The sequence below is a fragment of the Suricata suricatta genome, chromosome 15, assembly GCF_006229205.1.
Source record: "Suricata suricatta isolate VVHF042 chromosome 15, meerkat_22Aug2017_6uvM2_HiC, whole genome shotgun sequence".
Lineage (NCBI taxonomy): Eukaryota > Metazoa > Chordata > Mammalia > Carnivora > Herpestidae > Suricata > Suricata suricatta.
The window spans coordinates 32436709-32462206 of record NC_043714.1 but is presented as its reverse complement, the minus strand read 5'-3'; the positions used below and the strand labels follow the sequence as shown (position 1 = coordinate 32462206).

The following is a 25498-nucleotide window of genomic DNA, read 5'->3' as shown; positions in this document are numbered from 1 at the left end:
GAGAGAGAGAGAGAGAGAGAGAATCTCAAGCAAGCTCTGTGCTCAGCACAGAGCACTAGGCAGGGCTTGATCCCATGACCCTGGGATCATGACCTGAGCCAAGATCAAGAGTCAGATGTTTACCTTGACTAAACAAAAAGCTGGGTTTTCTGAGAGAAAGAGAGTGTGAGAATGAGTGGGGTAGAGGGCCAAAGATAGAGAGAGAACCCCACACAGGCTCCACACTCAGCACAGAGCCCAAAGTGGGACTCAAACCCACAAACCCTAAGATCATGACCCGAGCTGAAATCAAGAGTCAGATGTTCAACCAGCTGAGCCACAAGGCACCCCAAAAGCTGGTTTTCTGAAACTACCTGATCAACTAGCTTGATATTCATGGAAGGCAGTCTCCTGTTTGTAGGACTAACTAACCATGTAACCATGAGATGAGTACCCCCTAAAGTATCATGCTGCAAGAAAGTCTTGTTCATTGCATGAGTATTTATTCTCCAAAATGAAACCCCCATGTAATGACAAATAGAAGTTGAGCAGGTGAGTGACTAGCAACCAAATATTCTCTTACTGTCCCAGGCTCACTCCTACCTATATTTGATCTCCCAGTTTTAAGACTCATGAGCTCACTTGTTTGAGCTGTCACCCATGTGGTTCAATTAAGGAGCAGTATTATACATTTAAAATTTTTTTAATTTTTTTAATTTATTTTTAAGAGACAGAGGGAGACAGAGCAAGCAGGGTAGGGTCAGAGAGAGAGGGAGACACAGAATCCGAAGCAGGTTCCAGGCTCTGAGCTGTCAGCATGGAGCACGATGCGGGGCTTAACCCATGAACCGTGAGATCATGACCTGAGCTGAAGTTGGACGCTTAACCAACTGAGCCACCCAGGCGCCCCAGTATTGTACATTTAAAGAAGTACAGTCCAAGGGCTCCTGGGTGGCTCAGTTGGTTAAGTGCCCGACTCCTGATTCCAAATCAAGTCATGATCTCATGGTTTTTTGGGCTCGAGTCCCGTATCAGGCTCTGCACTGACATCCTAGAGCCTACAGCCTCTCTCGGCCCCTCCTTCGCTTGTGCTTTCTCTCCAAAATAAATAAATAAGCATTTTTTAAAAAATCAAATAAGTACAATCCAAATAGGCAAATAGTAATATTATACTAATATTAATAATTAACAAAGCAGAATTTCAGTCTTTACTCATGTCTTGGCATTAAAGGAATCCAGGTCATATCCCATACTAATCATTTTTATTCTCCCCTTTTTATCCTCCCCCCACACACTCCAGTTTATCAATTTCTATCCCTCCAAAACATTTTCCTACTCTACCTAGACCACCTATGTAGTATATACAAATACCTTCTCCGTATCCTGTAGCTAAGAATATGGGCCAGTGAAGGCAATAGACTATGATCAATACAGTATCAATAAATTGTATCCTATTACACCACAAAAGTACAATTTTCCCTCCCACAACAACAGTGGAAGAATATTGTTTTTTATTTCCCTCCCTGTTTATAGATAGCTATATAGGTAATCTATCATTTTTTTCTTTGACTCTCTTCCTAAATCCATTAGGAAATGATATTTTCTCTGCGAAATAAAACACGTTTGACTTTCACATGTTGATAGCTTTGAAATATGTACATTGTTAAATATTTGCAAAATGCTCTCAGCATGGATCCACTGTGCTGGTAAAGTCTGTGAGCCTGAGTTTAGGCCCTGGGAGCCTAAACCCGTAATAAAACCCTTTGCTTTTGCATGCGTGAAAAAAAAAATGAATATCTTCTGATGCTGGTCTATTTAGTTAACAATCTTGACAAAAGGAAGCCTTTACCAGTCTATGTCCCTAAGACTCAGATACTCTATTCTTCTTCAGAAGGATTGAGGCAACGAACCCTTCCACAAGCACAGACCAACCGAGTACAGTCTCAGCAGTTCCCATACGGGTCGCAAGGAAATGTGGACGACCGGCTTCCTGGGCAGGCTCTTCCAGCCCGGGTGCCCGCGTACCCTGCTTTCAGCCCGCTGCAGATGCTGTGGTGGCAGCAGATGTACGCTCATCAGTATTACATGCAGTATCAAGCTGCAGTTTCAGCTCAGGCCACATCAAATGCCAACCCAGCCCAGCCTCCTACTTCACAGCCTCTAAATTTGGCACACGTTCCTGGAGAAGAACCTCCACCAGCGCCAAATCTTGTGGCCCAAGAAAATCGACCCATGAACGAGAATGTTCAGATGAATGCACAGGGAGGTCCAGTGCTAAACGAAGAAGACTTCAATGGAGACTGGCTGGACTGGATGTACACGTTCTCCCGAGCTGCAATTCTCCTTAGCATCGTCTACTTCTATTCCTCTTTTAGTCGTTTTATCATGGTAATGGGAGCCATGCTGCTGGTTTATTTACACCAAGCTGGCTGGTTTCCTTTTAGGCAAGAAGGAGGTCAGCAACAGGCTGCTAACAATAATGCCGAAGTTAACAATGATGGGCAAAATGCAAACAACCTAGAACTTGAAGAAATGCAGCGTCTTATGGATGACGGGCTTGAAGACGAGAGTGGAGAGGATGCAGGTGGAGACGCCAGTGCGGTTCAGAGGCCCGGGTTGATGGCGTCAGCGTGGTCTTTTGTCACCACCTTCTTTACTTCGCTGATCCCAGAGGGGCCTCCCCAGGTTGCCAATTAGACCTGAAAAACTGTGCCAGCTCCGAAGGAAGGTCTGACTTCAGGAAAGTGTTTTAAATAACAGTGCAATTTCAAAAAAAAATTTATTACTTTCTTTTCATCATCATGTACAGAGGTGTTTTTCCCCTTAAGCTTTTCATGCATATGAATATTTTAAGCACAAATGGACTACTAAATGTGTGACTTTTTTTAAGATCCTAACAGAACATAGTATAACAATATTGTCTTTCAGGTTTTATTAATTTCAATTGTGTATATTCTGTCCAGGCAGATCTATTTGTGTGTCTTATTTCTTTAAAGAGCTGAGTCACATATAAATGTCTATAGCTGATAGCCCAGCCCTACAGTATATAATTTGAATAAATATATCTATTTTCTGTGAATTATCCTGAAAGTTTTAAACAGAACGACCTCATAGTTTTTAATAAAGAATATTATTTACCTAAAATGTGCTAGCAGCATCTTGCCCAGCCAGAAAGCAATAAACTTCTCAATAATCTTAATTTTGACATTTGGATAAATAATGGAAACTTTCTATTTTAAGGGCATGTATCCCATCAATTGGAATTAGTACCTTAAAAAAAACACGGCAGCTCTTCAGTGGAATTAATAGTGATATAAATGTTTGATACAGGCAGTACTTTTATAAAATATGCTGGAAATTGCTCCCTGTAATTTTTTTAAATAAAAGGTCAATTATGTTAAAAAATAAATAAATAAATAAATAAATAAATATTTGCAAAGGAAGATGCTTATCAAAAGCAGGAAAATAGTATTATTTATACAGAAAGAAATTTTACTTTCTATCAAGTGTCAGTAGTTTGGTATTTGCTACTGTAAAGGTTTTAGAGGTGTGTGTTCTATTTAGATAACTATCATTGGCACAAGCAAAGAAAAATCGTACACCTGTAAGTTACATGAGTATGCTGTTTCAAAGTTCTTATCCCTGAAGTTAGTCTCTTTCCAAAGCAATTGGAATAGTTTTTTTAAGTGATTTGCATTCACCATACTTCCCTTTCAAAATAAAACTCTTTCAACCCAAAATATTTCCCTGAGGTGATTTTTTTGTCAGAGGATAGCCATTGCTATTCTTTATTTATGGAATTCTTTCAATGGTCCAAATACCATGTTCTGTCCTACAAGATATTCTGATGAATAATCCCTCAAACTAATCTTGTTGGAAAAATCAGAACTGTATTTTGCATACATGAGTTACATACTCAAATCACCAGATAAATAAATGAATAAAAGACTCAGGATGCCTTATTAAATTAATAGAATCTAAAATAATTGGTGAAAGCAAAGGAATTTAAAGCTTCAGAAATTGTTATGTACTAGATTGCCTTTAGAATATTGGCACCATTTCTACCCACCTGCCCTATCCTGTCCTTGGTATTCCTCAAAATTCCTATCAGTATTCCAGGTTAGAATGTGCCAGCCAGCAGGCACTTATCTGAGATTTGAGAGGCAAAAGAGAGGCAGCAGAAACCATACTATCGTTTCTTTATTGGAAGCAGACAAAACCACAGATTTTTCAGCTTCAAAAAAAGGAATATTTTGCTTGTACCTCTGTTTCACTGAGCTCAGTTTTGGAGGCAGCTCTGAACATCTCCAGTGTTACCTATGATTCTAGAGACTTTCTAGAAACTACAATACCTGAGAGTAAATGGCACTATTTTGACTTTCATTTTTCCAGCCCTGCCAATGGTTTCATAAGCATCTCATTATCTTATTAACTAATCTGTTGAATTAAAGCTATCATCTAATTTATTGAATCCTTTTCTGCTTAATAGATCTCAAGTGGTTTTGTTTTCCTGACAAAACTTTAGATAGTACATGCTGTAATTTTTTAAGATGGCATGTAGCTTTTAGCAGATTTTATAAGATCAAAGAAAACATAATGGAAATGTGTACCTTAATTTTATGACTTAGTTAGGTCACAGAATTTTGCTAAACTTAGGTGGTAGTATTATGTGTTCTTCTGGCTCAATTGAAGTACTACTCATACAAATGTATTGGCACCTAGTATATTCATTGTGCTCTTCCTTTCCTGCTGAATAAACAGAAGAAGAAGCAAATGTCATGGTTCTTGCTATCCAGATGCACAAAACCTAATAAGAGAAGTAATAGTAATAGACATAAAAAATATTAACCAAAACATCTGTCAAACATCCCATTTCAGAGGAAAGTTGATTCACCTTTCCTCCTTTTCACCCATCCATCCCATCTCATACCATCCTGTTTATTAATAAATGAGCTTGTTGGCAGTCTCTAAGGAAAGCCTTTAGTGGAATAGCAGGTTTACTAAAGCCAAAGAGGAACAAGGCAAAGCACAAGGAACATAGTAAGAAAGTGGTATGGGGGGGGGGGGAAGCCAGCAGAAAAAGCCAGATATGTGGATTGAAATTCTTACCCTTGAAGTCTAAAAAAGCCCCAGTGTTGCAAAATATCAGAAATGGCATTAAATGGCAACACTGGAAGCCTGATTTCATCTCATTTCTGCTACTAAATCTGACTTTTTATCTCTTCCCCTCATTGAGCCTTCAACTTATTGTCAGTAACATTATGGTATGGATTTGACTATCTCCAGATTCATTCCAGCTCTAACATTGAGCCGTTATAACAACAACCCACCCAGGGTGTGTAGGATCTTTCTCCCACTTCTTCCAATACTTTTCGTGCAATCCCAGAATTCCCCTGGGCACCTATCAATGTCCCATAGACATGTCAATTTTCATAATTCAGATATTCAACATTTGAATTATCTATCATGTGCAATCAAAAAGAATAAAAATGAATTATTTTTGTGCGTCTAAGGCCAAATCATCCTGATCCACACTCCATCTGACTTAGGAGAAAAACTTCCTCACTGCTACATATTACCTTTTAAATGTACAGAAAGCAGGAAAGACATCATTCTTAGCTCTCCCAGAGCTCCAGCATGGGGATAATGATTAACTATATCTCATTACAAAAAAAAAAAATAATAATAAGAACATACCCTTACCTTTAAATATGCAACCATCTAAATTTGGGGACTTTTCCTCATGAATATTTAAGTAATCAGTAAGTAGTAGTAATCATTTTCATTTTATAATTAAAGTAGATGGATCTTATTTTTAATTTAGGATGGGTTTTTTCCTCCTCTATTAGGCAATCAACAATTCTGGATGAATGTGTGCTTTATCTTATAAGAAACATCTACTAAAATAAAAAAAAAGTCACCCAGCTTTGGGGAAAAAAATTAGTGGATTAAATCATGCAAAAATTTTTGACTGGTATAATTAAGATGATGTATAATTTTTTTAATTTCTGTACTACAGATATACAAGCCAAAATATGTAATATTAGCATACACACCTGCATGAATTCAATTAAGTGTAAATATAAATATTAAATTGTCTTGCATTCATGAAAGAACCAAGTCCTGAATCCAAGTCCACCTTGGTTTTCACTACATTTACCACTCACTCCAAACCTTGTTCTCAAGCACTCTACCTGCACATTAAACATTTAAATGAATATACACTCTTTTATATATGCATCCATTCTAACCTGCAATAGGATGGGCAGAGATTTACATTAATTTATCTTTACCTTTTAAGTAATTGAGCAGATGAACTAGTGATGACTTTTTTCTGTGCTTGGAACAGGTAGTTCTAAACCAACTGTTTTAAAACCCAAGACAATGGCCTCCTGGGTAAGGTGTACTTTGTACTTAGAAGCAGATGATTGGTAGAGGGAACATCAGTCCTTCCTACTCTTTGATTCTGTGCCTGTTGGCTTGGCATCAATGGACTACTTCTTTCAGCACATCCTTTAATATTAAATTCCATCATTTACTCTGTCTGCTATTCAGTGCTTAGCACACCATATTGTACTTGCTGAATACCTGACTCTCCTACAAGGTGTTGTCCTTGAGAATAGACACCACACCTTAACACATTTGTTTCCTCAACACTAGTATAGCTCTTTGCATAGAGTGGTATTCTGGAATAAATAACTTTTCTTTATCAATACAAAGATTGCCTAAAATTTGGCTCAAAATAAACCACCCCAGCTGTCACTGCTTTTTCTCTGCTTCCCTGAATTTCTCAAAAATACCATTTAAAATGAGGTGTTTGTCAAGTCTTCCAGGCACAGGACATAAATTGTTTTTGTTAATCATCTCCCTGTCATTAACAGTTACTGGATGGCATAGAGTAGTTATGTTGGAGAGCTAAGGGACATATAGCTAAAAAGGCATATTAGAGTTAATACAAGTTAAAAGCAATGATGAACCCCTGATCCTTTAGTTGGTTTTGTCAAGTAGTTTCTTTGAAATATGTTGTGTGATTTGTTTTCTTTTTTCAATCATTTCTCCAATTCTTTTGGCCTCATAAATATATTCTGAATGTATAGTTCCATAGTAAAAATGTCCTGGATTTCACAGTCCAAAATACCTTGGATCAATGCAACCTCAGCCACTCATATCCATTCATTAAATATGCCTCCTCTGATCATCTGCTAGGAGCTTGGCCCTTAGCTAATCATCAGGCAAACAATCATCACTAGAACATAATTCCTGTCTTCAAGAAGTTTGAAATCTAGAAATGATGGAAGAAGCATAAAAATGTAAAAGCAATACATAAGCGCTACAAAGGGAAAGTACATGAAAATGTAGAAACATACAAGAGATGAACCTAAATATGTGGGAATCCAATGATGCAATATATGGAATGTGCTTTGTAAATTAAAGTTCCATGCAAAGATGAGTTATTCTAGTTCTAGCCTTATTTTAGTAACATAGACTGTGGTATAAAGTAAAGGTAACCAGAAGAATCAGGAGATGGTGCAAATATCTTCCTTTGTATTCTAATAATATATTTTAAGTATTTTTAATGTGAATTTATTTTTGAGAGAGACAGAGACCTAGAAACAGAGCAGGAGTGGGGGAGAAACAGAGAGAGGGAAATGCAGAATCTGAAGCAGGCTACAGACTTCAAGCTGTCAGCACAGAGCCCAACACAGGGCACAAAACCATGAACCAGGAGATTATGACCTGAGCTGAAGTCAGATGCTTAACCAACTGAACCACCCAGGCACCCCATTGTATCCAAATCATTTTGAAGAGTATTTGAAAGACTCTTCCACTTTTATCTACAAAATCTGCCAGTGCTTACCAACTGAAGAATCTCTGGCTTTATTCAGAAACTATGAGTACTAAATAAGTGAAAAATATCATATCTAGTATAAATCATTGAATAATTGATTTATCTTAAAGACCCAAATAAATATTTTCAGACAATAATTGATGTTTCCATTTGTTTTCCAACATTTTAAAAAATATATGTGGAGGAAAATAAATTATAAAACATGCATCAAATGGAATATTCTTCCCAAGAAAATGTTGTGAATAGTAATCAGGAGTCAGGTCAGAAATACAGAAGTCAGTCTAGATCATGCTGACAGAAATTTAATAAAATGAATTAGAGGCTAAAAAATCCAACGAGGGTGGGGCAACACAAGTCAGGGAAATCCTCTGCTGGTTTTGGGGAAATCATGAAGTGCAGTTTACAGACTACCACCACCACCACCACCAGTGAGCTCAGCTGCCTGCAGCCTCAAAGTGGGCGATTCACAGGAGGATGCTGGGAAATTGCTGGCAGGATTTCACATATGCCCATCTGCTGAAGCCCATGAACCTGCCTGCAGGAGCAATAATGGCTTCTGCTTCTCTTCTGCCTTCCAAATCTTGCTCAAGAGCCTCTCATGGGTGAAATCTAATCCAGAACCCTGCTGGCACATATTCGGAACAATGTTACCAAGAATTCAGGGGAAAGCAGAGGAGGGGGAAATGAGTACTGAGTTTCCATCAGACCATCTGGCACACATCTCTTAAATTTCAACACTCTCACTTATTAAGAATAATTTTCCCAAGTTCTTATTTTTAGTAATTTGTAAAATTAGCCCTTGCCCTGTTTCTCATTCTGTGACCCCCCTCTGAAGCTTATCCACATAAGGTACTCCTTTCTTTTCTCTCATTCTGGACTTATTGGGGGGGAGAAAAGAATAGTCCAGTTAAAAATACATTTCCAGTGAATGCGCCAGAATGGAAACAATATTCAACTGCTCTAACAACCTTACCTAGACAAATTAATAAATGCTCAATAAGTATTCCCTCCCCCATAATTTTATCCAGAAACTCATAATAAAGCTTTCAATAATATTAAAATTCATTCATGTAAATAATTTGTTATGCTTAGAACAAATTTTAAAAGTCAAATTTTAAAAGTTAATAGCCAATTGTAGTATATATTAATTTGTAACATCCTACCGTAATCATGAAAAATAAAAGTACAATGTGACACATGGATAAGAGCTGCTTTCTAAAACCACGTTATCTAGATTGAGACCCAGTTCTAATACTAATAGTTGTGTGAGTTTGGCAAGTTACCTGGCTTCTTCATGCCTTAGTTATCTCATCTGCAATATTGAAAGGATGAAATAAGTAAATATATTTAGAGTTTTCAGAACAGTGTGTGGCTCATAGAAAGCATTTGATTAATACTTCCTATATTATTCACAGAAGCAAATTAGCCATATCGTTTCTTGGATCCTTTCATTTGACGAATGTTTATTGAGTATTTCTATATGCCAGATACTGATGTAGTAATAAAATGGAATTGAAGACAAAGACTCTACCATTCTAGTAGAAAAAAATTAATAGTAGGGGAAAAAAACAATAATATGATCTCAAGAGCAGCAAGCATTTGTTGGAAAAATTAAAACAGGGTAAGGGAACAAAAAATTATGGAGGATGCTATTTCAAATAGAATCATCAAGAAACCTTTTCAGAGGTGATATTTGACCATGATTTAAATGAAATTAGGAATTAGGCCATTCCAAAATTCTGGGGAAGAATATTCCAGAGCTTTGAAGCATTAACAAATGCAAAGTCACTGAGGAAGGAATGTGCTTGGCATGGTCAGTGTGGCTAGAATAGTGTGAGCCCTGGGTAAAGATCTAGCAGACTGAGTTTGGAGACACAGTCTAGCAGGGCCGGTCAAGGATGAGGCAAGTGAGGCTTCAGGTTGCAGGAACCTAAGAGTGAGTCCCTAAATGCCTCCCTAACCTCACCCTAGTCCCTGCCCTAAGTCAGAGGCCAGATCATGCAGAATCTGGTAAACCATTGTAAGACCTCCAAACTTTAAGTCCAAAGCCTTTACCATGCCTGAAGTTTACTGCGTGAAAAGGTATCTATTCCTCCAAAGGTATCTTCTGCTGTTTTTCTTTGCTCACTCCATTCCAATTACCCAGGATTTCTTCCAGATTTTCAAACATACCAACCAAACTCCTATCTTGCTGCTTCTCCTACATGAAGAGAGCTTATGGGTTCACCTTCTCACTTCCCTCAGGTCTCATTTCAAATGCTATCTTCAGAGAAGTCTTCCTACCATCCCATCTAAAATAGCCTCTTGCTTCTCTCATTCTCCCTCCACTGCTTTGGTCTCTTTTTCTCCATGGCAGAATATCATCCAATATTCTATTGTATTTTTAATTTGTTGTCTTAATCCCTGAACCCCCAATATTAGTTTATGGTGACACTTGGTCTGTTTTGTTCCCTGTGGTATTCCCAGTGCTCAGCACCTCCCTAGCACTTAGCAAGTGTATCATAGTGGTTCAGTGATGCAAGTGAAAGGGGAGCAAAGTAACTACTTTGAAACATAAAAAGATAATCAGTCTGGCTATAATCACTAAAAAGACATGTTTATTGGGATTAAGAGATACAGCTATGATAATTTGTTATGGTACTCCATATATCCAATTCAAGTCAGAATTAGTCTCAGACTTTTAGAATAAGGTCAAGTCAATAATATACTAAATCCCAGACATACACAAATATACTAGAATAGGCATATGTGGAAACAAGGAGTTAGCTCCACCTCACCCCCACCCAGACCCATAAACGGCTTATGCAGACCTTGCTGTATGAACTGGAAAATAAATAATATCCTGGACACGGCAATCATTGTAGTTGAAATATTTAGATTTCAGTGTGAATTCTGCCATATCCTACCTGTATGGTCAGCTAGGACATCCTCCCTTCCTTCCTCCTTTCCTTTCTTTTCTTCTCTTCATTTGGCTTGTATTTATGGAATGCTTACTTTGAACCAGGCATTTGGCCAGGAGCAAAGAGAGTGCATAGAGAGATGAAGGGAAGGAACACCAAGTAAAGAGTTTTGAAGGGAAGGGCATTGCAACAGCAACAGTTGGACTGAAAAATATCCATCAGATAAGACAACTAAGAACTACAGAACAAAGCAGAGTTTGATTGCATCAAGGTGAAGGAGAAAGACACAAGATTTCCTTGAGGAACAGTTATTCGTCAATTAAATGTGGAAAAGGATACTTTTCATGTAGGGATTCTGTGGTACCTGGAGTATAAATACATGATTAGAGAGATAGATTGATAGATCGATAAACTGATAGAGAGAGAGATGAAAGAAAAAAAGGAAGGGAAGGGAAGGAAGGAGGAAAGGAAAGAAGAAAGGAATGAAGAAAGGAGAAAAGATTGTAGAGATATACAGACTCAGCTCACAGAACTGTTAAAAGTATTATCCTTTTTATGGAGATGAATTCACTTTAAACATGCCATTGTTCGGACTCCGTGCTCACTGAGTAACTTGTTTTAAGCCTCACCTCATTTATACGTTGGTCTGAACAAGAACCCTCTTCATTCTTGCTGTATTTATTAGCTTTAGTTTTTATTCCTATTGTCTTCACTTCCCATAGGTATTCAATCTAATATACCTGGTGCTTATCTTTTTATTTGGATGTATAAAACATGCAGTAACCCTTCCTTTTACTCTTACACAATTAGCTTTCTTATTCCTAAATCTTATTGTTTCATGTAAACTTTAGAATAGGGGCACCTGGGTGGCTCAGTCAGTTAAGCCTCCAACTTCAGCTCAGGTCAGATCTCACGTTCGTGGGTTCGAACCCGGTGTCAGGATCTGTGCTGACAGCTAGCTCAGAGCCTGGAGCCTGCTTCCGGTTCTGTGTCTCCTTCTCTCTCTGCCCCTCCCCCCATGCTCTGTCTCTCTCTGTATCAAAAATAAATAAAAAACATTAAAAAAATTTATAGAATAAAAGTTATCATGTTTCTAAAAAAAAAGATGGATTTTGATAAGGATTGCATTCAATGTATACTTTAATAAGAAAATATATATCTTTCTAATAGTGAGTCACCCACTAAGGATATAAAAACCTTTCTTTTTATTCAGGTCTTTTTAATATAGTTTAACATTGCAATTAAATCTCCTTCTTCATACATGTGTTATGTATCCCTTGATATATTTATTCCTAAAAACTTTATGCATTTTGTTGCTATTGTGAATATTTTGTGATTGTATTTTCTAGATATAGTGTAGAGAAATGTTATTGATTGTTAAATTTTGATTTTGTGTCTGACAATCTTGCTGAAATTTCATATTCATTCTGACTTTACCTTGTGTTTCTGTTGGAGTATTTATTCCATACAGATGTAGTGCATTAAATAGTATACCCCCAAAATTTATGTCTATTGGAGAATCATGTGACCTTATGTAGAAATAGGATCTTTACATTAGTTAAAAGAGGTCATATTGTATTAAGATGTGCCCCCAAACCCAATGACTAGTGTTGTTATATGAAGGCCATGTGAATACATGCTGATGAAGAAAAGGCCATGGAAGCCAAAACTGGAGCAATGCGGCTATAAGCCCAGGTATAACAGGGATTTCTGGCAACCACTAGAAGCTAGGAGAGAGATTCTCCCTTGGAATATCTAGAGAGAACCATGTTGTTGATTTTGGACTTGATTTTGGATTTCTGGTCCGGTGAACCATAATAGAATAAGTTTCCACTGTTTTAAGCCACCCGGTCTGTGTTAATTTGTTTTGCCACCCTTAAGAAAATAATATAGTAGATAATCATAATGTCTGTAAATAATGACAGATGCATTTCTCTCCTACCAATCTTTATATCTAATTGATTTTGCTTTTGCTATACTTACGGTATTTGTGAGAACATCCAATATTGTTTAAAACAGCAGCAATTATAATAGGAATTCTTATCTTGTTCCTGATTTTAAAAAGAATATGTTCATTTTTTCCATCAAGTATGCTTACAATAAGAATTTGGTATATAACCTCTCCAAATTAAAAAAAAAAATCTCTTTGGAACACCTGGGTGGTTCAGTAGGTTGAGTGATCAATTCTTGATATCAGCTCAGGTCATGATCTTATGGTTCATGGGACTGAGCCCTCCTGGGGCTCTGCACTGTCAGAGTGCTCGCGATTCTCTCTCTCTCTGCCCTTCCCATGTGCGTGCACTCTCTCTCTCTCTCTCTCAAAATAAATAAATAAACTGAAAAAATCGTCTTCTATTCCTTGTGTTCTAAGGATTTTATAATAGAATTTATCAGTATGTCTGCAATTTTAAGATAACTATGATTTTTTTACCTTTTATCAAGTAATGGGTAAATTAATTTTTTAGTTTTTTTGTATACTGATACACTCCTGTATTCCTAGATAAATTCTACTTAATAATGTATTATTTTTATATACTTTTTAAGATAGCTAATGTTTTATTAAGGAGTTTTATATCTGTATTTGTAAGTAGAGTGGACATCTATCATTAGCCAGTTTTAGAATCAAGCTTAATAAGTATATAAAATAGTCTTGGCATATTTTGCTACTTTTTATATTTTCAAAAAAATTATAAGTTTAGAATTAACTTTGGTCTTTGAATACCATTTCAGTATTTTTAGAGGTTTATTAATTTATTCAGATTTTTATTTCTTCTAACTTTGTGCCCTTTTATGTTTTTTCAAATGGATATTTGAAATCCAATATTTAAATATTATATTTAAAATCCAATATGAAATATTGAAATATGTTTTACATTGGATTTTAAATTGGAATATAGCTATTTTAATATTATTTAATTCTTAATCTGTTGGGATTATAACTTTTCCTTTTTCATTCTGTATTTTATTTGCACGTTATTTTCTTTCTTCTTTTTTTCCTGTATCAATTTTGCCATAGGCCTTCATATCTTATTAATCATTTCAGGAGCCTACTTTGGATTTAGTTAATCTTCACTGTTGTTCTTGCTGGTGTTATTTTTGTGCTATATTTCATGGATATCTGCTCTTCGTTATTTCTTTCCTTCTTGCATATTCAAGTTTACAATAATGCTCTATTTCTAACTTCATGAGTTGAACACTTGGCTCGTTTTTAATCTTTCTCATTTTCTGATAAGATTTTTAAAGCTATAAATCTCTCATTCTCCACAGCTGCTTTAGCTGTTTCTTAAAATGAGGGAGAAATGGTGTAATGTGTCTCTATATTGAGCTTGCCTCTCGGCAGAGAATGTGACAGTAAGGAGCTGACAATACGTATGACACCTCCTAGACCACTCATCATCAATAATCAAATATCATTAATGTAAGGTATGGGAGAACATGAACTAGAGAGTGGAAAAGGTAAAAAAAAAAAAAAAAAAAAAAAAAGATTAGGTTTGTCTGTCCAGGTTGGTGGTTAAATGGGGAACGAAGCAAGCCAGAGGCAAATCTGATTATCAGATCAGTTTTCCACTCAGTATCAGTATCAGTATTCTGTTTTCTAGATATTGGGATTTTGATCAATGGGACACCTACCTTTTATGGGATAGTTCTTTTTGCTATAGGTTCAGTTAACTGTTTCATTGGTCTGTCTCGTTTCTTTTCCTCCCATTCCATGATAACCAAGTGTCTTCTGATTCCTGATGAGATTCAGTGAGCCCTTCTTTTATGTCAAGCACTGTGTTAGGAACTGGAGAAATAATAGTGTAAAAGATTAGTAGGGTCCTTACCCTCAAATTGTTCAGTCATCTTAAAGCACCAGTTATCTTTTCTTATCTTAAATATCTTATTTCTGATAAAACATTTGAATTCTTGTTAATCTTCCTGTATTCAAAAAAACCTCTCTCAGTTTTTACAATAAATTGCATAAGATTTTAAAATTACTTTATGTGGGATTCCATCCCTCATAACCAAAGTGAATGGTTAGATGTTTAGTAGGGTGGGAAGTGCTAATTTTCTTACTTAGGCAACAGGTGGATCAGGGTGCCAGTCACTGCAATAGAAAAATATATTAAAAAGGAGTGATTTAGGGGAATCAAACAAGTTTTTTCACTTGAGTTTGTGGGATTTCCTAAAATGAAATCCAAATAGGATAAGAATAGGTCACTAGATATAGAGGTATGAACCTCAGAGAAAAAAATTATGCTGGAGAAAAAGACTTTGGAGTCACATTCCAATAGACATCCATTAAGGATATAGGCATGAATCTTTTCACCCGGGAGAACTATAGAGATTAAGAGCAAAGTGCTGACTCTCTGGCCTTCCAAGCTAACGATACTAGTACTCACTTTCCGTTTCCTACAAACCTGATAGATGATTAGACAGTACTTGTTTATTCTGTCTCATCTCTTTCTGTGCTTCCTTCTGCCTTAAGCTAAATAAAATTGATGTATTGAAAGATCATCAGCATTCTAATCTCCAATTAAAGTGACTATATTGTTTAACTTCTTTTTAGTATACAAACTAAGCATTCTTTCTTGGTATTCCCAAATCTGCAATCCCTGGCTTTTGTTTATTTATTTTTACAGTGAGTCTTTACTGAGGACTTGCTATATGCCTAGCACTATTCTAGATATTAGAAATATAGTAGCAAAAAGAAAAACAGTTAATATCTCTGCCCTAGTGGAGCTTACATTCTCCCAATTTTCTGATCTCTCCTCCATTTAGTCTCCAGATTTGCTCCACCATCAAAATGTAGATGTAATACATAGATCTTTCATCCTTTTTTTCTTCTTACAACTTCTATTGCTAAACCAACTGTCATTATATGTTCCCAAAACTGCCTCCAGTTTCTACCTTGTTTCAAAATCTCTGGACCGAAGTCAAGCAAAAGCAATTAATTCTAGTTCTGTAAAACATTTCACTGTTTACAGAAACAAAAAAACACCCACACAAATATTATGAATATGATCACCTTTCTTTCAAAAATGAAGAAACTGATGTTTTAAGAGGTATAGTAACTTCCCTAAAGTAACATCTATGTTAAATAGAAGAACCAAGTAATAAGCAGAAGTTTTCTCTTTAAAATCAGTGTTAGTACCATTATTCTGTGGTAACAGATTGCTCCCACTGGAGTATCAATGTATAATATTTATTTATTATTTATTTTTCAACCTTTGATATTTAAACCAAATGTATTGAGGGACACCTGGGTGGCTCAGTCAATTAAGTGCCCAACTTTGACTCAGGTCATGATCTCAAGGTTCATTAGTTCAAGCCCCGTGCCAGGCTCTGTGCTAACTGCTCGGAGCCTGGAGCCCGTTTCAAATTCTGTGACTCTCTCTCTCTCTCAAAAATAAATAAACATTTAAAAATGAAATCAAATGTATTGTGACCACCCTTTAGAATATTTTCTCCTCTGAACATCAGAGCCATCTTCATGCTCTCCCCTCCCTCACACTTCATCAAGCTATATAAAATTCTTTAAATGTTCTACAGTCTCACATCTATGCCCTCCATCTGACTTCACTGGCATTGTCCTAGTTCATGCCCTCATTACCTTTTTTTGGTGCCACCCACTCATAAAAACAAACCCATCTGATCAATACCATCACTGAATTCCCTATGAACAACCCCACAGACTTTGTCACCATTTTCCTACCTTGCCCTGTATACACACCTCTATATCTTTGTCCAAGCTGACCTTTCTTTCATATCTTCAGGTATTCATTGAAGGCCTATTATGTTCCAAGCCCTGCATCCTAAGTGCTGGAACTTGGATTTTAGTAATAGTTATTGTTGAAATTTCCTGAATGTTTGGCACAAATGTTATCCCATTAATCTTCCCCAAATCCTATAAGATAGCATTAGTACTATTTTTCTTTTCTTTAAATAAAGAGACTGATGTTTTGAGAATTTATGGACTTGGACCACAATCAGAACAGAAAAAGCCCAAGTTTGATCCTAGTCTGTCTAAATCCAACATCCTCACCCTTAATTCTATGCTATTAAAACCTGATACTGCTCTTATCTGCCTACCTGAGTCTTATTCTTCCTTTAAAATATAGCTCAAAACTTGACTTATCTAAGAAATCTTTCTTAATGAAAATTAAATTCATCTTATCCCGTCAATACTTCCAGAGCACTTTCTTATCATTTTTCTCCGTTATAAACTGTTTTTATTAGTTTTTTTGTTATATCCACATGAGTATAACGTTACTGCATAAATGATATATTTATATTATATTTATATATAAAGGTACTAAATAGGTGGAAGAGTTACACACACACACACACACACACACACACACATGAAGAGCATGCAAGAATCCATACACCTTTAGATGGGGAAATATTTCACAGTATACTTAAATCCAGTAATTTCAAAATGTATTATTAAAAAAACACATGTAGGATATTTGTTAAAACTGGAAATTATTATCTTAAGAAAAATAATATCCTTCAGTGAGTATGGAAGTTCAGAATGAAAAAAAGGTATTTTACCATTAACTTACGCCATAGCACAGTTACTATGGTATGAACCAGATATTTGTCAATAATTCCATATGATTAAATAGTTTCAAGATTGAACAACTTTAAAAATTTGATATTGAGCACTGGGTGTTGTATGGAAACTAAACTGACAATAAACTACTTTAAAAAAATAAAATTAAAAAAAATTTTTGATCTTTATTTTTTGATCCAACCTTTTCAGGTCTAAACATCAAGATTAGAATGGCTAATAGCTCCAGATTACCATAAGGAAGAAAAACACACAGCGGATATGTTTCAGAGTCCTGTCCAAGTGAGAATTGCAGGTTTGTGGCAAGAGTCTTTGGCTCACTTTCCTTAAATCTGTATTAGTGCTGAAGAATGCTGTATCCCATTTTATATTACTGTCATCATATTTTCACCTAAAAGTTGAATATAATTTATTTTCTAGCATATCTTGCATACAAGCAATCACAATTAATCCCTGAATCCTTTTTTTCTCCTCAGTTTTTAATCCCTCCTTTGTGTTCACACAATCCAATAAAGGTCAAGATGTCTAGAATTTCCATTTCATGTGAAATTGTATAAAATTAAAGAATCTCTTTAATTAATTGGTTAAATCTACACAATAAATAGGGCATAGGAAATAAAGTTGTAGTGTAATATTTACTGACACAGAACAATCTTCATGACATGTTATTACTAAATAAAAAAGCAGTAAAGCATGGACAGTGCAATCTAAAGTATTATAGCTATATCTCAATAGATATCTATATCTAGGTCTATTCATATGCAGAGAGAGAAAAAAAGTAAGTTTGTACGGCAATTTTCTCTATTCTTTTGGGGTAAATTCCCTCATTTTGTCATTTGGAGGGAGAAAAAAATCAATAAAATAAAAATAAAAATTAGAAATTAAAAAATTTAAAACAACACAAAAAGTCAAATAAAGGAAACTAGATCCTAGGTGTGTTTCAGTCTGGTTGTTGAAAGAATCTTTATAGAATAGAGAAAAAAGGGAAAGAAAAGAAATAAAAGGAAAATATTTAAAATTAAAACAGATGTATACAGTAAACTATAATAAAATGAAATGAAGAAAGTAAAATAGAATAGAAAATTTACAAGAAATTAAAAACAGTAAATTGCTAAAAAATTTTACGTAAAAACAAAATAAAAATTAAATTTTCCCTTTATGTATCCAAGAATAAGAAAAGAAAAAATGAATAAATAGACTAGATAACAGATGAAACTTGAATAAAATTACATCCAGTTTCCCCAAGAACTCAAACTATGGAGCACTTTATGGTCCGTACACTAAGCAGGCAGAGACCTGTGGAGGTCCTCTCGGACTTAATAGTTGACGCTATTGAACAGTGCTTGGTGTAACGGCTATTCTCTGCTAGGTTGCACTGTTTAGCTTACTGGGTGGGTAGATGTGGCATGCATGCACGTGTATGCACATGCACAAGAGAGTTGAAAACAGCTTCACTCAGCTTCCCAGTCTCTGGCACAGGAATACTGCACTCTCACCGACTGGGAATCAAGCACCTTTCCTCCATCTCTGGCTTCCATCCACTCCCCGCTTCTACACTGTCTGCCTCCGAGCCATCAGCCTGCCAGGTGGGCCCTCTCTTCTGAATTTTATCTCAGATGGGGCTGTGTTTCCAAACCTCTCAATTCTGAAAGCCCTGCAGCTTGGACCCACTCGGACTTTCTAGGGGAAGGTCTTATGGAGCAAGGGCCAGGTGCTAGCTTGCCCCTGCGAATGTTAATGCCATCGCAGTGATGCAGAGTCTCAGAGACTGGCTGGGTGCTGGCCTGCCCCCAAAAAGTTCATGCAATCAGGTGGCAGCAGAGGTTCAGAGACCATGGTCAATCACCACACACAGCTGGCACCAGGTTTCACCACACTCTGGTGTCATTGTTTCAATACCAGCAAACATGGCTATTCTCCAGGGTCTGCCAGGACCCTGCCTGTGGGAGGCCACACAGCCTCCACCAAATGCTAGGGGGCTAGCAGGGGAACCACTTCTCCCTGTGTGTCCCACAGACCCTTGGACCTCGCTGCCTGCTACTGGGGATTCGCCCTTCCCACCAGAGCACTGGAAGATTTTGAGCTGTGGAATTTCCAAGTCTGCTGACCCTGGTTTATAAAGTCCTAATGGTATTGAAGCCCTCTCCATTCTTTTTTCTCCCTTTCTTGTTCAGTCAGTTGTGTTTCCACTCTTTCCAGGTACTTTTGGAAGGAGTGCTTTTCTCTACTCTTGCCCCTTTCTCTGTCCTCTCTCACAAAAACAACTCCCTACCCTCCATGGCATCTCTCTCCCCCAGTTCACCTCTCTGTGCCAGTACCTGCCAACTTCTGTGGCTCCAGTTATGCAGATTGTTGTGCTTATCCACAGATCAATTTTCTACGTGTGCAAAATTGTTTGGTGCTGATCTAGTTTCATTTCAGGGAGGAGAGGAGAGAACTTCCATGCTGCTTCGCCCCTTCTGTACAGCAATTTTTTCTAAAGAGTAGAAGCCAGAGTTAGTTATAGCCCTTTCTACTTGCCTGTGTTTCTAATAATATTCACATGTATTTCTGTACTAAACATGTTTTTATATTCACCTTACATACTATTCATTTAAAAAGCCCTATTTCAGTTTGTACCTTGTGAACAACTACCATTTTTAATATAATTTACTGTTAAGTTGGCTTCCATACAGTGCTCATCCCAACAAGTGCCCTCCTCAGTGCCCTTCACCCACTTTCCACTCTCCCCCACCCCCCCACCAACCCTCAGTTTGCTCTCTGTATTTGAGAGTCTCTTATGGTTTGCCTCCCTCCCTATCTGATGGAATGGGAAAAAATATTTGCAAATGATATATTGGATAAAGGGCTAGTATCCAAAATCTATAAAGAACTCACCAAACTCCACACGCATGACACAAATAATGCAGTGAAGAAATGGACAGAAGACATGAATAGACACTTAAATTTTAATTTAATTCCAAAATTCAGCGTTGAAACAGAAGTAAAAGTACATTTTTGGCTTCATGCCCAAATCTCAGAAAGGCCTGGTGTCTTGTAACTTTGTAATTGTTCAACAGGCATATTTCACAGACACATTTTCAGAGAGCCAGATGAATGCAGTAGTGTAACATTAAACTCCATTAAGGTAAGCAAATTAAACCCAAAAAGAAAACCTGTGATACTCAGATATCTAAAATTTCATACAAATGTTTCAAAAGAATAATGATTTGAGCTAAAAAATGCTGCCTAACTCTTTAATGAATATAACTATAATAAATCCATACTTTTCAAATTATGAATTTCACATATGACTACATGATGTTTTTAACTATTTCAGTTCTTCTAAAATATTTGATATTCAAGTTGCATATGGAAATAGCTAATATGATTTTTATACTGACAGGCTTTAAATATTCATGATAAAAGAACAGGAGTCTCAGAGTGCCTGGGTGGCTGAGTAAGTTGAGCATCTGACTCTTGATTTTGGTCCAGGTCATGATCTCATGGTTCCTGAGATCTAGCCCTGCATCAGGCTCTGTGCTGACAGTGCAGAACCTGCTTGAAATTCCCTCTCTCCCTCTATGGCTGGTCTTCCCCCTTTTCATGTACTCTCTCTCAAAAAAAAATTAAAAAATGTTTAAAAAGAACAGGATTATCAGTGTCAAGGCAGAATAAAGGAGGGTTGGCAAAGTCCAAACAACATGAGGGCTTAAAGGAATACTACTCTGACATCATGGCCCATTTTAGCTTCCCAAGGAAGTATAAGTTACTCAAGGTAGATGCAAGCAAACCACCTCTTATTTTCACTCTCTACTGAAAGAAAAAACCCAAACATTTTCTTTGATGTGTAAGAGCCCTGAAGCTTACAGGACCTTGTACATAAAAAGGGGGTAGATTCCCCCAACCCCAGTAATTGATTACTTTAAAAATAGAAGTACCTGAAGAGAAAAATTATCAGGAATTACACATTTAATTCAGGAAAAATAAATCTAGTAAATAGTATAAGCATAACTTGGAGATATTGCAAGTTCAGTTTCAGACCACTGAAATAAAATGAATATCATAATAAAGTGAGACAAAACTTTTTGTTTCCCAGGGCATATAAAAGCTATAATAAAGCTACACCTTATTCTATTAAGTGTGTAACAGCATCATGTCTAAAAAATGTACTACCATAATTTAAAATCTACTTCATTCCTACTAGAACTGATCCATGAATTCAGCAAAGTTACAGGGTACAAAATCAATGTACAGAAATCAGTGGCATTTTTATACACCGATAAAGAAGCAAAAGAAAGAGAAATCAAGAAATGGATCCCATTCACAGTTGCACCAAAAACCATAAAATACCTAGAAATAAACCTAACTAAAGATATAAAAGATCTGTATGATAAAAACTATAAAAAATTTATGAAGGAAATTGAAGAAGACACAGAGAAATGGGAACACATTGCATGCTCATGAATTGGAAGAATAAGTATTGTTAATATGTCATTACTACCCAAAGCAATCCACACATTCAATGCAATCCCAATCAAAATTGCACCAGCATTCTTTGCAAAGCTAGAACAAACTATCCTAAAATTTGTATGCAACCACAAAAAACTCCAAATAGCCAAAGTAATATTGAAGAAGAAAACCAAAATGGGAGGCATCACAATCCCAGACTTTGGCCTCTACTACAAAGCTGTCATCATCAAGACAGTATTGTATTGGCACAAAAACAGACACAGACACCAATGGAATAGGATAGAGAACTCAGAATTGGACCCAGAAATGTATGGCAAATTAATCTTTGACAAAGCAGGAAAGAGTATCCAATGGACAAAAGAAAGCCTCTTTAACAGATGGTGCTGGGAGAACTGAACAGCAACATGCAGAAGAATGAAACTAGACCACTTTCTTACACCATACACAAAAATTAACTCAAAATGGCTGAAGGACCTGAATGTGAGACAGGAAACCATCAAAACCCTAGAGGAGAAAGCAGGAAACAGCCTCCTTGACCTCAACTGCAGCAATTTCTTACTTGACACATCCCCAAAGGCAAGGGAATCAAGAACAAAAATGAACTGTTGGGACCTCATCAAGATAAAAAGCTCCTGCACTGCAAAGAAAACAATCAAGAAAACTAATAGGTAACCTATGGAATGGGAAAAGATAGTTGCAAATGACATATCAGATAAAGAGCTAGCATCCAAAATTTATAAGAAATTCACCAAACTCCAAACCTGAAAAACAAATAATCCAGTGAAAAAATGAGCAGAAGACATGAACAGACATTTCTTCAAAGAGGACATCCAGATGGCCAACAGACACATTAAATGATGCTCAGTGTCACCCATTATCAGGGAAACACAAATCAAAACCACACTGAGCTACCACCTCACACCAGTCAGAGTGGCTATAATGAACAAATCAAGAGACTATAGATGCTGGCTAGGGTGTGAGAAACGGGCACCCTCCTACACTGTTGGTGGGAATGTAAACTGGTGCAGCCACTCTGCAAACCAGTGTGGAGGTCCCTCAAAAAATTAACAATAGAACTCCTCTATGGCCCTGCAATAGCACTGCTAGGAATTTACTCAAGGGATGCAGGAGTGCTGATGCATAGGGGCACATGTACCCCAACGTTCATAGTAGTACTTTCAACAATAGCCAAATCATGGAAAGAGCCTAAATATCCATCAATTAATGAATGGATCAAGAAGGTGTGGTTTATGGGGCACCTGGTGGCTCAGTCGGTTAAGCGGCTAACTTCAGATCAGATCATAATCTCAAGGTTTGTGGGTTTGAGCCCTGCTTCGGGCTCTGTGCTGACAGCTCAGAGCCTGGAGTCTGCTTTGGATTCTGTGTCTCCCTCTCTCTCTCTCTCTCTGCCCCTCCCCTGCTTACTCGCTCTCTCTATCTCTTCAAAAAATGAATAAATGTAAAAATTTACCAAAAAAAAGGTGTGGTTTATATATGCAGTGGAATACTACATAGCAATGAGAAAGAATGAAATCTGGCCATTTGTAGCAACATGGATGGAACTTGAGGGTATTAGGCTAAGTGAAATAAGTCAGACAGAGAAGTACGATACCATATGTTTTCACTTATAAGTGGAACAAGAGAAAGTTAACAGAGGACCATTAAGGAGGGGAAAAGGAAAAAAATAGTTGGAGAGAGGGAGGGAGGCAAACCATGAGAGACTCTTGAACACTGAGAACAAATTGAGAGGTAATGGGGGTGGGGGAGAGAGGACACAGGCTGATGGACATGGAGGAGGGCACTTGTTGGGATGAGCACTGGGTGTTATATGAAAACCAACTTGACAATAAACTATAAAAGATAAATAAATAAATAAATAAATAAATAAATAAATAAAATTTAAAAATACTTTATTGCTCAAGTATGCTAACCATCATCTGAGCTTTCAAGAAGTCATAAACTTTTTGCCTTGATGTTGATGACTGCTAACTTACCAGGGTGATGACTGCTGAAGTTTGGGGTGGCTGTGACAATTTCTTAAAATAAGACAACAATGGGGGCACATCCCTGGCTCAGTCAGTTAAGCATCTGACTCTTGGTTTTGGCTCAGGTCAGGGGATCTCATGGTTCATGAGTTCAAGTCCCATGTTGGGGTCTGCACTCAGCACAGAGCCTTCTTAAGATTCTCTGTCTCCCTCTCTTCTTGCCCCTCCCCTCCTTGCATGCTCGCTCGCTCTCTCTCTCTCTCTCTCTCTCTCTCTCCCTCTCTCTCTCTGTCTCTATCTCCCTCTCAAAAATAAATAGATGTTTAAAAATAAGACAACAATGAAGTTCACTACATTCTACCCACAGTAGAACTTCTTTCAAAATTGTGGCCAGTCTTCTCAAACCTTGCCATTGCTTTATCAGCTTAGCTTCTGTAATATTCTAAATCCTTTAATTGTGTTTCAATAATCTTGACAGCACCATCACCAGGAGTAGATTCCATTTCAAGAAACCACATTCTCTATTCATCCATAAAAGCATCTCTTTATCCATTCACAGTTTATCTGAGATTCCAACAATTCATTCGCATCTTCAGACTTTACTTCTCATTCTAGTTCTTTTGCTATTTCTACCATATCTACAGTTACTTCCTCCACTGAACTTTTGAACCCCTGAAAGTCATCAATGATGTTTGGAATCAACTTCTTCCAAATTCCTGTTTGTGTTGATATTTTGACCTCTTCCCATGAATCAAAAATATTTTAAGGGGCACCTGAGTGGCTCAGTGGGTTAGGCATCAGACTCTTGATTTTCACTCAGGTTATGATCTCATGGTTCATGGGTTTGAGCCCTGCATCTCTGTGCTGACATTGTGGGACCTGCTCAAGATTCTCTCTCTCTCTCTCTCTCTCTCTCTCTCTCTCTCTCTCTCTCTCTCTCTCTCTCCCTCTCTCTCTTCCCTGCCCCACTGGTTCTCTCTCTCTGTGTCTCTCAAAATAAATAAAACTTAACAGAATAATGTTTTAATGGCATCTAGGTTGGTGACTCTTTTCCAGGTTTTCAGTTTACTGTGTCCAGATCCATCAGAAGAATAATTAGCTATAGCAACTATAGCTTTATGAAATGTATATCTATAATAATAATAATAACAAATGCAAAGTGAAAATTACTCCTTATTCCATAGCTGCAGAATGGATATTTTATTAGACATAAAAACAACATCAATTTGAGGCACCTGGGTGGCTCAGTCAGTTAAGTATCTAACTTTTGATTTTGGCTCAGGTCATGATCTCAGAGTTCATGAGATCAAGTCCTGTGTCAGGTTCTGTCCTGACAGTGTGGGCTCTGTGCTGACAGCAAGAGCCTGCTTGGGGTTCTCTCTCTACCTCTTTCTGTGCCCCTCCTCTGCACATGTGCTCTCCCTCTCTCTTTCTCTCTCTCTCTCTCTCGATAAATTTTTTTAAAAAGAAAAAAAAACATCAGTTCCCTTCTACTTCATCAGAGTTCTTGGATGACCATGTACATTGTAAATGAGCATTAATATTTTGAAAGGAATCTTTTCTGTATGGAAGGACTCTACACTGGGCTTAAAATACTCAGTAAACCACACTGTAAAAAGATGTACTGTCATCCAGGCTTTGTTGTTCCATTTATAGTGCACAGACAGAGTAAATCTAGCATAATTCTTAGGGCCCTAGGATTTTCAGAATGGTCAATGAGCAATGGCTTCAGCTTAAAGTCATCAGCTACATTAGTCTCCAACAAGAGAGTTGGCCT

At 37.0% G+C, this 25498-nt stretch overlaps 1 protein-coding gene, 1 long non-coding RNA gene and 1 pseudogene across 2 annotated transcripts in view; 2 read left to right on the top strand and 1 right to left on the bottom strand.

The window, feature by feature from the left end:
• CNGB3 (cyclic nucleotide gated channel subunit beta 3) overlaps positions 1–25498 on the top strand; it is a 243675-nt gene that overhangs the window by 47231 nt on the left and 170946 nt on the right. Inside the window, exon 4 of the mRNA XM_029923457.1 lies at positions 17477–17579. The gene's annotated coding sequence lies outside the window, so the exon portion shown is untranslated. The remainder of the gene's footprint in view (positions 1–17476; positions 17580–25498) is intronic.
• Positions 1753–2881, top strand: LOC115278811 (annotated as a pseudogene).
• Positions 12696–19681, bottom strand: LOC115278969. The gene is made up of 3 exons (XR_003903139.1): positions 19603–19681; positions 14359–14512; positions 12696–12779 (listed from the first exon to the last, which is right to left on the bottom strand). It is a non-coding gene; the product is annotated as an uncharacterized LOC115278969 (long non-coding RNA).